Raw genomic sequence first — 12,142 nt, 5'->3', positions numbered from 1 at the left:
AACACATGTAAAGAGTGTCTTCATATGTCACTAATGTTAATACACACTGCATCACATTAAGGACCCCAATGATTTATATCTACAGCTGAGCTCTGGTTGGTCAAAGAATTGTGGGTTTTTTTCCTCCTTTCTCCATGCCCCCATGTTAACAATGATGCAATGAAATCCCCACCCGTGTATCTTTAAGCATTTACGAGTCTGGCTGCTTAAATAATTCCCAGAGCTCCCTGTGCAGAGCCCAGAGCCTGTGCCCCCTGTCTTAGTCAGGGTTTCTATTCCTGCACAAACATCATGACCAAGAAACAAGTTGGGGAGGAAAGGGTTTATTCAGCTTACACTTTCATGTTGCAGTTCATCACTAAAGGAAGTCAGGACTGGAACTCAGGCAGGTCAGGAAGCAGGAGCTGATGCAGAGGCCATGGAGGGATGTTTCTTACTGGCTTGCTTCCCCTGGCTTGCTCAGCCTGCTCTCTTATAGAACCCAAGAGCACCAGCCCAAAGGTGGTACCACCCACAAGGGGCTCTCCCCACCTAATCACTAATTGAGAAAATGCCCCACAGCTGGATCTCATGGAGGCACTTCCCCAACTGAAGCTCCCTTCTCTGTGATAACTCTAACCTGTGTCAAGTTGACACAGGAAACTAGCCAGTACACCCCCTAAGGATCTTTTCTCTCTCCAGTATGATCAGTGATTGGTATCAGCATCTATTGAGGACTCTGAGCCGGGCTTTGCCCTGGAGAATGAGGTCATGCCCAGCACCCCAGCTTCCCGCTGGGGACTCAGGGAGACGGGGTCTTGGCATGGAGGGGGACTCCACACCCCAACTCTTGGAGGGACTGCCAGCCACTATGTAATCAGCAAATAGCCGTTGCTCTGGAGCACAGCCTACAGATAAATACACCTGCAGGTTTACACCCACACAGAGCGACTGAGCCCCCCATGACCTCACCCATGGCGCCAAGTGGCTAGTCACCATTGCTGACCCTAATCCCAGCCTGCTGACTTAGCACTCTCAGATCATGTTCCGCCCTTCTTTATTTATGTCCATATTTTATCTTTTGTTTGTTTTGACCGATGTAGCCCAGGCTAGCCTTCAATGCCCACTTTCAGCCCAAGTGTTAGGATTACAGACAAGGGCACCACCAGCTTTTCTCTTCCTTCCCATGTCCTTGCTTCCTTCCCTTCCAGAGTTCCAGGGACCACATCACACAGGAAGGTGCTACAGCTGAGTCTCTAACCCGCCTAAGGAACTCGCATTAAGACACTGACCACACGACAAGTTGTTCTCTCATTAACACTGGCACTGATCTGACATGGACACGCCCTACACATAAGTTCACAGTGATAAAGGACTGGTGACAGACTCTGTGTGTGTGTGTGTGTGGGTGTTTCTGGGTGTCTGTGTATGTGTGGTGTGTATGTATGCAGTGTGTGTGGATATGTGTGTGGTGTGTATGTGTGCATGTATGCATGTATATGTGCATGTGTGTGCATGTGGTGTATGTGTGTGTATGTGGTATGTATGTGGTGTGTATGTGGTATGTGTGGTATATGGTATGTTATATGTGTGTCTATGTGTGTATGTGGTGTGTGTGTGTGTGGTGTGTGGTGGTATGTATGTGTGTGTATGTGTGTGGTGTGATGGGGTGTTTCTGGGTTTCTGTGTGTGTATGTGTGTGTATGTATGTGTGGTGTGTTTGTATATGTGTGTGGTATGTATGTGTGCATTTGTGTGCATGTGTATGGTGTGTGTATGTGTTGTGTGTTGGTGTGTGTATGTTTATGGGTGTGTATGTATATGTGGTATGTATATATGTGGGGGGGTGGCGCATGCATGTGGTATATGTTTGTGTATGCGGTGTGTATGTGGTGTATATATGGTGAATATGTGGCGTGTATGTGGTATGTAGTGTGTGTGTGTGTGTGTGTGGTATTTGGTGTGTTATATGTGTATGTATGTCTATGTGTGTATGTGGTGTATATGTGTGTGTATGTGCATGTGGTATATGTGTGTATGTGGTGTGTGTGTGGTATGTGGTGTGTTATATGTATATGTGTATCTATGTGTGTATGTGGTGTGTGTATGTGTGTATTGTGGTGTGTGTGTTTGCTATGTGTATATGTGTGTGTGGTGTGTGTGGTATGTATTATGCATGTATGTAATGTGTGTATATGTGTGTGTGTTTATTTATGTTCCATTGTTTTGTTTTGAAACAGGGTCTTATGTTGCCCAGGTTAGCCTTAAAATCAAGGATGGCCTTGAACTTCTGATACTACTGCTCTACCTCTCAAATGCTGGGGTTACAGGTCTGTGCCACCACTCCTGGTTTTCACAGGACCGGAATTTGAACCCAAAGCTTTGCACACAGGCAAACCCTCTACCATCTGAGCCACATCCCTGCCCTAAGGACGCTCATGCAGCAACTCTCCTGAGGTGAACCTGCCTCCTAAACCCTCTACCTGAAAGGAAACCCTTCACCCCATTCCACCTCCTCTGAAAGACATTTTGCAGGCCCAGCTGTCCAGCCAGTACTGGGACAGGCACCCACCGAAAGACTACCCTGCAGATTCCAACATCTGGACTTTTTTTTTTTTTTGTGAGACATTCATTCAGGAAAAATGAGCCAGCGAGAACTCAAGAAATCAGCTGGGCGCTGTGAATCGCACTTCTTAAATATATGTCCTTCTGGAGGCGCTGGCTATAAGCAAACTGTTCATCAGGCTGAGGCTAAAACATTTCCCTCAGAAATGGCAACGCACATTCCTGACCTCCCCTCTAAAGATCTAATCTCTCTACTCACGTATGGGGTTTGCTCAGCAATCTCTATTTGCTGGTGTAATTAACCGCCACGCAGCTCCGCCCAGTGGGATGCGGTATTGGCGAGTGCTGGTTTCTATTAGAGGGAGACTTGTGAGCAGGTTCATTTCAGGGCCCGGTCGTCTGCTAAGGAGCCAGCTACCTCAAAATGGCTTTTTCAATGAAGGAGAACTCTGGGTTTTTTTTTTTTTTTAAAACAGAGCTCGGTTGCAGGACCTGAAAGACTGAAGACAGAGGCTGGGACAGGAACAGGCTAAAATAACCCTGGGATCAATAACTTCCTCCCTCCCTCCCTTCCTCCTTCTTTCCCTCCCTTTCTGTGGAAAAAAAAAAAGGTGATTCTTGGGATCCTGTACAAAGGGAATCAATTCTTGGATCACTTAGACAGAGGGAATCAGACACAAGCACTTGTGAGGGGTAAACATAAGGGAGTGGTAGGGGTTGTGGAAACAGGAACAAGGGCAAGAAGCCCACATTACAAAAGAATCTCTTTAAAGAGAGGCCCGAGTGCCAATGCGGTTGGTTGTCCTGCTCTTAATCTTGAAGCTTGGTGCAGGGTTATTTTTGTTTGTATGTTTGCACACATGCACATACCGAGGGGTGCACACTTGTGGGTGTCAGGCACGCATGCCCGTTCATGCCCAGAGGGCATCAGGTCTCTCTGCTCTGCTGCTTTCCTCCTTATTCTCCTGAGACAGGGTCTCCCTCCAACCTGAAGCTCTCCGGTTTGGCTCAGTGATCTGGCAAGTCAACTCTTGGGATCTGTCTGTCTCTCTTCCATCCCCACCAGTGCTGGGTTTATAGGAATCCACGGGTGCTGGAGATTTGAACTCAGGTTCTCCTGATCATGTAGTTAGTGTTTTTACCCATTGAGCTGCCTCCTCAATCCAATAAATCAATGCAGATAACACACACACACATACATTTACATATACATACATATACATACACATATATACATATACACATAAGCACATATATATATACAAATATACACATACATATACAAACATACATATATACACATATACATACACATGAACATATACACATATACAGAGACACATACATACTACACACACACACATGAATACACAAATACATATACATATACATATATATACACATACATATACAAACATATATTCACACATCTAACCCTTCCCCAAGCCTATATACATATACATATATATCCCTTCCCCCAAAATATCAGTCTATACTTTGTGCAACTTCTGGTGACAGACCCTGTCCACTCAAGAATGCACGCACTCCTTTATTTGGGATCAGGTGTCCCATTCAAACCTAAGCCTTGACATCCCAGTGTCCAGGTCCTACATAGCAGCAATGACACCGAACGTCCAAGCTCTGGGTATTAGGATGCTTGAGACACTCCTAAATAATCACCGGGTGCAGCCACGTGTGGGGACGCTACTGCATTGAACTAAGCATAAGGGAAGTACAGACCCCACCATCGGGAACGGAACACTGACTTTGGAGGCTTGCTGGGCTGGAGGTGGCAGGTTGGAGGCGCTTCGAGTAATTGAGCCTGTCTGGAGCAGAGTGTGGGAGACAGAGGGAAGGGGGGAGATGGTGAGAGGTAGCCAGCCAGGAAATAAAAACTGCAGAAGCAGAAAGAGGGGGCGCGAGATGCTGCAGAGACAGAGAGCCAGGTAGCAGAGCAGAAAGGTCCCTGGAGACAGCGTGACAGGGACTCCACAGCCAACACCCTCCTCCTGGTCTACACCTGACACGGAGCTCCCACCCCCGAGTGGTACTCGGCACCAAGGGTATTTTCCTGCCTCCGGGTTCCAGTTAAGTTGCCTATAGGCAGCCTGGTGCTTGGCTCAGGGAGCTGGTGCCCAGACTATGCTCCTATCAACCCTCCCTGCCTCTGCGGGTGACACGAGGACTCCGTGTCTCCATTTGTGACATGAGCACCTGCCTTCCCCCTTAGACATCCCATCCTAGCGCTGATCTAAAAGCGATTCCGTGCTTCGGTGTGCTGATGTTTGTGTGTGGTTGTCACTGAGGACCTGCAGAGCCAGCTGTGTCTGTTGATGCATGGTTAAGAGTTCAGAGGCGTTGGATATTAGCCCAAAATCTCGGAATACCCAAGATATAATTCACAGACCACATGAAGCTCAAGAAGGAGGAAGACCAAAATGTGGATACTTTGGTCCTTTTTAGAAGGGGGATCAAAATACTCATGGCTTACAGCCAACCACTGAACTGAGCACAGGGTCCCCAGTGGAGAATCTAGAGAAAGGACCCAAGGAGCTGAAGAGGTTTGCAGCCTCATAGGAGGAACAACAATATGAACCAACCAGTACCCCCAGAGCGAGCTCCCAGGAACTAAACCACCAACCAAAGAGTACATACAGGAGGACCCATGGCTCCAGCTACATATGTAGCAGAGGATGGCATTTCCAGACATCAATGAGAGGAGAGATCATTGGTCCTGCGAAGGCTCAATGCCACAGTATAGAGAAATGCCAGATCAGGAAAGTGGGGGCAGGGTTGGTAAGCAGGGGGAGGGGGGATGGGATGAGGGTTTCAGAAGGGTGACAAGGAAAAGGGATAACATTTGAAATATAAATAAACCAGATAGCTAATAAAAAATGAAAAACAAATTGAAAAAAGAAAGAGTTCAAAGGCATCGATTTGATTTTTATATTAAAAAGTGGAAAGGAAGGAGGAAGGACAGGAGGGGAGGCATGCAGAGACGCCCCAAAGGCCCAGGGAGCCCTGCAGATTAGGTCATAAAGGTTTAAGAGCTAGAAGATGGGGAGAGCCTCATAAGGCTTATCCAGCCATGACGTGGCTCACGACCATAAACCCAGAGCAGCTATGGACACCCACACAAGACTGGGCATTCAGCTTCCCATCACGGGGGAGGGGGGAAGGTGCCCCCAGTACCTCCCCTTCCCAGTGAGGTACTGGCTATAAATGGTTGATGGAGGTGTTGGGGGGCGTGTCTCTTTCTCTCCTTGGGTAATGACAGAGGGATACGTGAGGAGGAGGCAAAGGAAGCGTGTCCCAGAGCCTGCTAGGAGCGAATGCCATCACTGTGTGAGTGAAACTGTCTTGGAAGGAGAAGGGAGCAGTGGCAGAGAGTCTTCCGTGGATTCTAAAACCAAGCAGCAGCACTGTACAGGGTAACTCGGCATCCAGTCATCTCACGTGGATCCCCTCTTCTTTACAAAGGCAAAGAGGAGGGAGGCATGCTAATTTCACAGTAGAGACAGGGTAATATCAGCCACACCAGGATTGGACAGGCCACCAGCAGGTACCTGGGGACATAAGGCAGGAGAGGGCGCAGGGTCACAGTTGGTGTCACCTGCCCTGGATTCGCCATGTTAGGTAAGCTCCGGAAAGTCTGGCTTGAGGGGACATTCCACAAAGCAGGTCAAAGAAACAAAGATGAAAGGGTGACATACGGCATGTGACACCTCTGTGGAAAGTGTCCTAGAGTGGATTCTGGGTGAGGATTAGGAGGGCATTACCAGGACAGGGGACAAAATGTTGAAGTGAGCTAAGGATTATGAGGCTAATGCAATAGAGATGTCAGCTTTTCTGGCTTTGAAATCCGAGCCGAGGCTGTAACAGAGGATGTCCTTATTACTTGGGGACACACACAGTTTGGTGGTGGCGGAGTCGCAGGATGGAGGTCAGCATCAGGTTAACCATCTGATTGGGTGAGAGGCGTACAGTCTCTCACTGACCCTGAGGTTCACCACTTCAGCTAAGCTGGCTGGTCTGTAAGCCCCCTGTCTCCATCTCCCAGGCTCTGGGATTACAGGCATGGGCCACTATGCCTAGCTTTTTTTTTTTTTTAACATAGGTGCCAGGATTTGAACTCAGGTCCTCACTCTTGCACAGCAAGCACTTAACTGACTGAGCCATCTTTCAGTTCTGTACATACTGAGTGTGAGAAAAGCCAGACAAACAGATTGGAAAGAAGAGTCCAACAGCACAGAGTAAGATTTGGTCCCTGAGATTTGGGACCTGTGTTCAAATCCCATCTCTGTAACCTGCTGGCTGTGTGGCCTTGGGCAAGTCACTGATATTTCTGAGCCTCAGTTTCTTCACCTGTACATTGGACTGATAAGGGGGCAAAGAGATGGCATTTGATGTTCTCTTAGAGGACTAGAGTTCAAATCCCAGCATCCACATGGTTGGTTGGAACTCTATATGCAGTTCCAGGGGATCCTGACAAGCACAACACTCATATATTCAAAACAATAAAAATAAATCTTTTTTTAATTATTTATTTTTTTCTCTTTTTTTTATTCGATATATTTTTATTTACATTTCAAATGATTTCCCCTTTTCAGGCCCCCTCCACTCCCCGAAAGTCACATAAGCCCCCTTCCCTCCCCCTGTTCTCCCATCCACCCCTTCCCACTTCCCTGTTCTGGTTTTGCCCTATACTGCTACACTGAGTCTTTCCAGAACCAGGGGCCACTCCTCAGTTTTTCTTGGACATCATTTGATATGTGGATTATGTTTTGGGTATTCCAATTTTCTAGGTTAATATCCACTTATTAGTGAGTGCATACCATGATTGATCTTTTGAGACTGGGTTATCTCACTTAGTATGATGTTCTCCAACTCCATCCATTTGTCTAAGAATTTCATGAATTTATTGTTTCTAATGGCTGAATAGTACTCCATTGTGTATATATACCACATTTTTGCATCCATTCTTCCGTTGAGGGATATCTGGGTTCTTCCCAGCTTCTGGCAATTATAAATAGGGCTGCTATGAACATAGTGGAGCACGTATCCTTATTACATGCTGGGGAATCCTCTGGGTATATGCCCAGGAGTGGTATAGCAGGATCCTCTGGAAGTGATGTGCCTAGTTTTCTGAGGAACCACCAGACTGATTTCCAGAGTGGTTGTACCAGTTTGCAACCCTACCAGCAGTGGAGGAGAATTTATTTATTTAGCTGTTTGTTTGTTTATTTATTTATTTATTTATTTATTTATTTTAAGTACATTGTAGCTGTCCCCAGACACTCCAGAAGAGGGTGTCAGATCTCATTACAGATGTTTGTGAGCCACCATGTGGTTGCTGGGATTTGAACTCAGGACCTTCAGAAGAGCAGTCAGTGCTCTTAACCGCTGAGCCATCTCTCCAGCCCCCTAAAAATGAATCTTAAAAGATGTTTTTAATTGAAAAGATGTGTATTCTCAGTTGTCCCGGTCTTCATGCCTTTGCTCCACCATCATGGCCTCTAACTCTGATTTTAAGCCCCAAATAAACCCTTTCTTCTATAAGGTACCTGGGTCATGGTATCTAAGCACAGCAATAGAAAAGTATCTAAGACACTGAGCACGAAGATGAAGCTTCACAGTCAAACATTCCACGGAAAGCCAGGTCCCCAGTTACATGAGCATCAATATGCAGTCACTGTGGCAATCCCGACATATGTACTGGGATGTCACGTGGTTCCCGGATCTGGTGCCATCTTCCTCTGGCCTCTCCTTCCATTTCTTGTCCTACCTACCCTAAAGCCAAGACCCAAGCAGTGAGAAGATGCTCGCTCTCCGCAGGCACAGGCACGGGGCGTATCAAAGCCCCTGGCTCTCCAGAAGAGAGCAACCTTTCAGTCCCTAGGAGAGGAGTGTGAACTTTGGGTTTAGGGATTGGGAGGGCTCTAGGGAAAGCTAAGAAGCAAAGCGATGTGGGAAGAGGTGGAGACTGGCAGATTCGATCAGCGAGAGCGTGGCAGCAGCGAGGAGCCCAGCGGAAGAGGCAGAAGGTGAGAATGTTCTGGTAGGAAGGGGGAAGGAAACCCACCACATATGTTGGTCCTCCTACATATGTGGGATCAAAGTGTGTCTGTCTGTGTTTTTATTTTAATGAGATGGGTGGAACTGGAGGAACCGAGACACTCAGGCAGGTGGCCCCCTCGGGCCTTGAGCCTCAGCGTTCATGGCGCAAGGTCTGGAGGTCACAGGACTGGAGCCTCTAGCATGCTGTGGTGTTAATTGCATGTCTGCCAGCCAGTCCACTGGCAGACTAAAATTAGCTGATAACGTGATATGCTGACAACTGACACAAGTCACCACAGCTTGTATGAGAGACGGGCTTGTGAGGGCAGTTTGGGTTTCATGGTGACACACAGGCTTGTGAGGGCCTCAGGATGCTCTGGAAGGTCATCAGCTTCTCTGCGTCCTCCAGAGATGGGAGGCATGGGATTGGGAAGGGGTTGGTTGGCTTCCCTGCTCCTTGAGGTGCAGAGAGAGGGGACAACGGGGAGCAGAGCAGAGACTGCTAGGTTAAGAACAAGCCCGTCTGTGGAGCATGCTCATACTAAGGGCAGGCATTAGTATGTACACACAGAAGGGTGAAAGACAAGGCACCATGGCTAGCTGTGGAAAGAGCTGTGCCCAGGATAACAGCCTGTAGCTCCTGCCTAGGGCCAGCTGGGGAAACCATCATTATTGTGAGCCAGAGACTAAGTCGATGGCCAAACCAGAGCTAACACATTGGAACCTTGCATTACCACAGTGGTAAGGCCAATAACTAAGCCCACCTCACAGACCAGGAAGTTGAGGCTCAAAGACAGGAAGTCACCTAACGGGCATCGCCATAGGACCCAGTCAAGGAATCAGAAACACCGAGGCACCGTGGTCTGCACCAGTAGCTGAAACACTCGGGAAGCAGAGGCCAGACGCAGGATCCCAAGCCAGCGTAGGCTACACAGTAAGACCCCCGTCTCAAAAGAGCAGCAACAAGAAAAATTAAAAAAAAAAGTTTTAAGAATTTTCAATAGGGAAATTTTAGTACAGGGAACTGGTTTCACTGGTAAGGAGAGATTGTAAAAGGAGACTGTGGGGGGGGGGGAGGCTGGAGGGGATAAGGGGAGGTACCCCAGGAGCTCTGTTGAACAACCTTGCCACAAACCACTCCCCACAGAGCCTGACAGGAAGGCCAGCCTTCAGCTCACACATCAGCTCCCTATATCCTCCACAACCCACAGGGACCCAATGCTCGCCCCATGTCCCAGGGCAAGATCTGAGGCCTCAGGAGATGAATGGGAGTTGGGGTGGGCTTACAAGCCCGAGGGGGAGCTTCAGGGCCTGGCAGGTTAGACCTTGTCAAGTGAAGGCCTCTACCCTCCCCCCTAAAGTGAGTCTCAGGAGGCAGGCTAGTCCCGGGAACAGTGAGGGTCAAGGCTGCCAGGCTCTCCAGAACTCCACTTTCCACAGGGATTCATAGGGCTCCTACAAAACAAGTACAGATGCTCAACCCTGAAGGTCACAGCACCAAGAATGCCAAACGCCCCGGTCTGAGCTCCAACCCCAGGCAAGGTCACAGTAGAGGTACTCATTCCTGAGATTAAAGAGCGTTTGGTGTTTATCTGACCAAAGCCCCAGCCTGAGAGTTTTCACACCTGCTGAAAACCTCCTCCAAACTACCAAGTAAAAATAGTGGTGGCTTTGTTACAGGGGTTTTCCTGTTCCTCACTGGACCGTCTGGCTGGGCAGGAAGAGAGCAGGTTCCTGACACAGCAAAGCCATACGGACTTGATTGAAATATTTGCTTTCTTCAGACCCCAAAGAAAACCTTTCTCTATAATTAAATGTCATCTCTCTAAAAGACTTAATTAGAAAGCCTTCTGGAGAGAAATTCCCCAAATGAGTTTGACGGGGACATTAGGATACGCCATTGTTAAATTAGAAGAGAGGAGGAAAGTGGGGCCAGAGAAAAGCCAAGTCTCGGCCTCCTCAGCAGAGGAGAGACTAGCGTACAGAAATGAAGCAAAGTTTCCCCATTCCCCATCTCTAAGGGGGCCTGCAGAGCGTACCCATGGGTGATTAAGTATTTAGAATACAGCCATTCCCTTTTAAATGCAGTCCAAACAGTTAGGCGTTTGCAACGTTCAAAAGCGGCAGAATGGGCCTGTGTATTTTGCGCTTGATTGGCCGTTTTTTCAGCACGCACCAGGGGACAGGTGAAGTGACTGTCATTATCTGACTACCAAATGTCCCGGCTTGGAGTCTCCAAAAAGATGGTGGATGACAATCTGCGTGTGCGGCCCTTCCCCCTCCCCCACACTTCTCCCTCCCTCCTCTTTCCCTCTCCCTCCATCCCCATCTCTGATTCATACATGCCATAAAATGAAATGAACTGTAAAACTCAGACTTCCTGTCCACAAGGAATAAAAGATTCTCTTACCCTGCATCTGCAGTGCTCAGTGTGTCCCCAAAGTCAGCCATCTCCGGCCCAGCCCGGGTTCCTCGGAGGAGGCCACTGCGGAGACCTGGGGCTCTGCACCATTATTTCTCACGGTGCCCGCTGTCCTGCCCAGCCAAGAGTTGTAACCAGCCCAGGACAGTGGGCAAATTGCTGGGTTCAGAGCCCAGATCGAATGCCAGTGGCCCTCTGGGGCTCTCTGGCTTCAACTGAAGGTAGGCACCGTCCGGGGGCTTTGACTGGGTCTAAATGACTCCACTGTGAGCCTGGACTTCCCTTCTTCAGCAGATGTGTTTTATAATCACGGGCTTTTGTGTCTTGGGCTTCTGAGCTGAGTGCAGCTTCCCGGAAGCTCTACTGTAGGGCTGGTGGGATGGCTCACCACAGGGAGAGGGGCTTGGGGCCAAGTCTGAGGCCCTGAATCCTGGCACCCACATGGTATGATCGAAGGATCAACTCCTGCAAGTTTTAGATGGTCCTTTTACTTCCACATGTATGTGTTTGTGCACACATATGCTCACACACATGCATGCACACACACACAGTTAATAAATGTTAAATTTTTAAAAAGCTATTGTATAGAAAGAAGTGATCAACCTGAATGAAAGATAAATGTGTTTTCCAAACCAGTGATGATATTTTATATTTGTTCTTTCTTTCTTTCTTTCTTTCTTTCTTTCTTTCTTTCTTTCTTTCTTTCTTTCTTTCTTTCTTTTTCTCACAGACAACAGTCCCGCTCAAACTGATATAAAATAGAGAATTCCATGTTTCATTTTAAACCCTGGCAGGGTCCTCAGCTAAAGTTTGATCAACCAACAAAACCATATCAAAATTTTTACAATCTTTGCTGTTTTTGTTTGTTTGAAACTACACAGCTCTGACTGTCCTGGAACTCACTGATTCTGCCTCCAAGTGCCGGGATTAAAGGCACATATCACCATAGATCATCTATAATCTCTAAATGTTAGCCTTACTTCTTGCCTATTTGACCAGATCTAATAAGTGCTCCCAACATTTGAGGCATATATATGGTTCAATTTAGCTGCACAGTAATAGAAGCCAAAACAATTAGGGCTCAAACTAGAAAGAGGTTAGGTATCTCTCAAATCAACG

The sequence above is a fragment of the Apodemus sylvaticus genome, chromosome 22 (genome assembly GCF_947179515.1).
Source record: "Apodemus sylvaticus chromosome 22, mApoSyl1.1, whole genome shotgun sequence".
Lineage (NCBI taxonomy): Eukaryota > Metazoa > Chordata > Mammalia > Rodentia > Muridae > Apodemus > Apodemus sylvaticus.
This window is presented reverse-complemented; position numbering follows the sequence as displayed.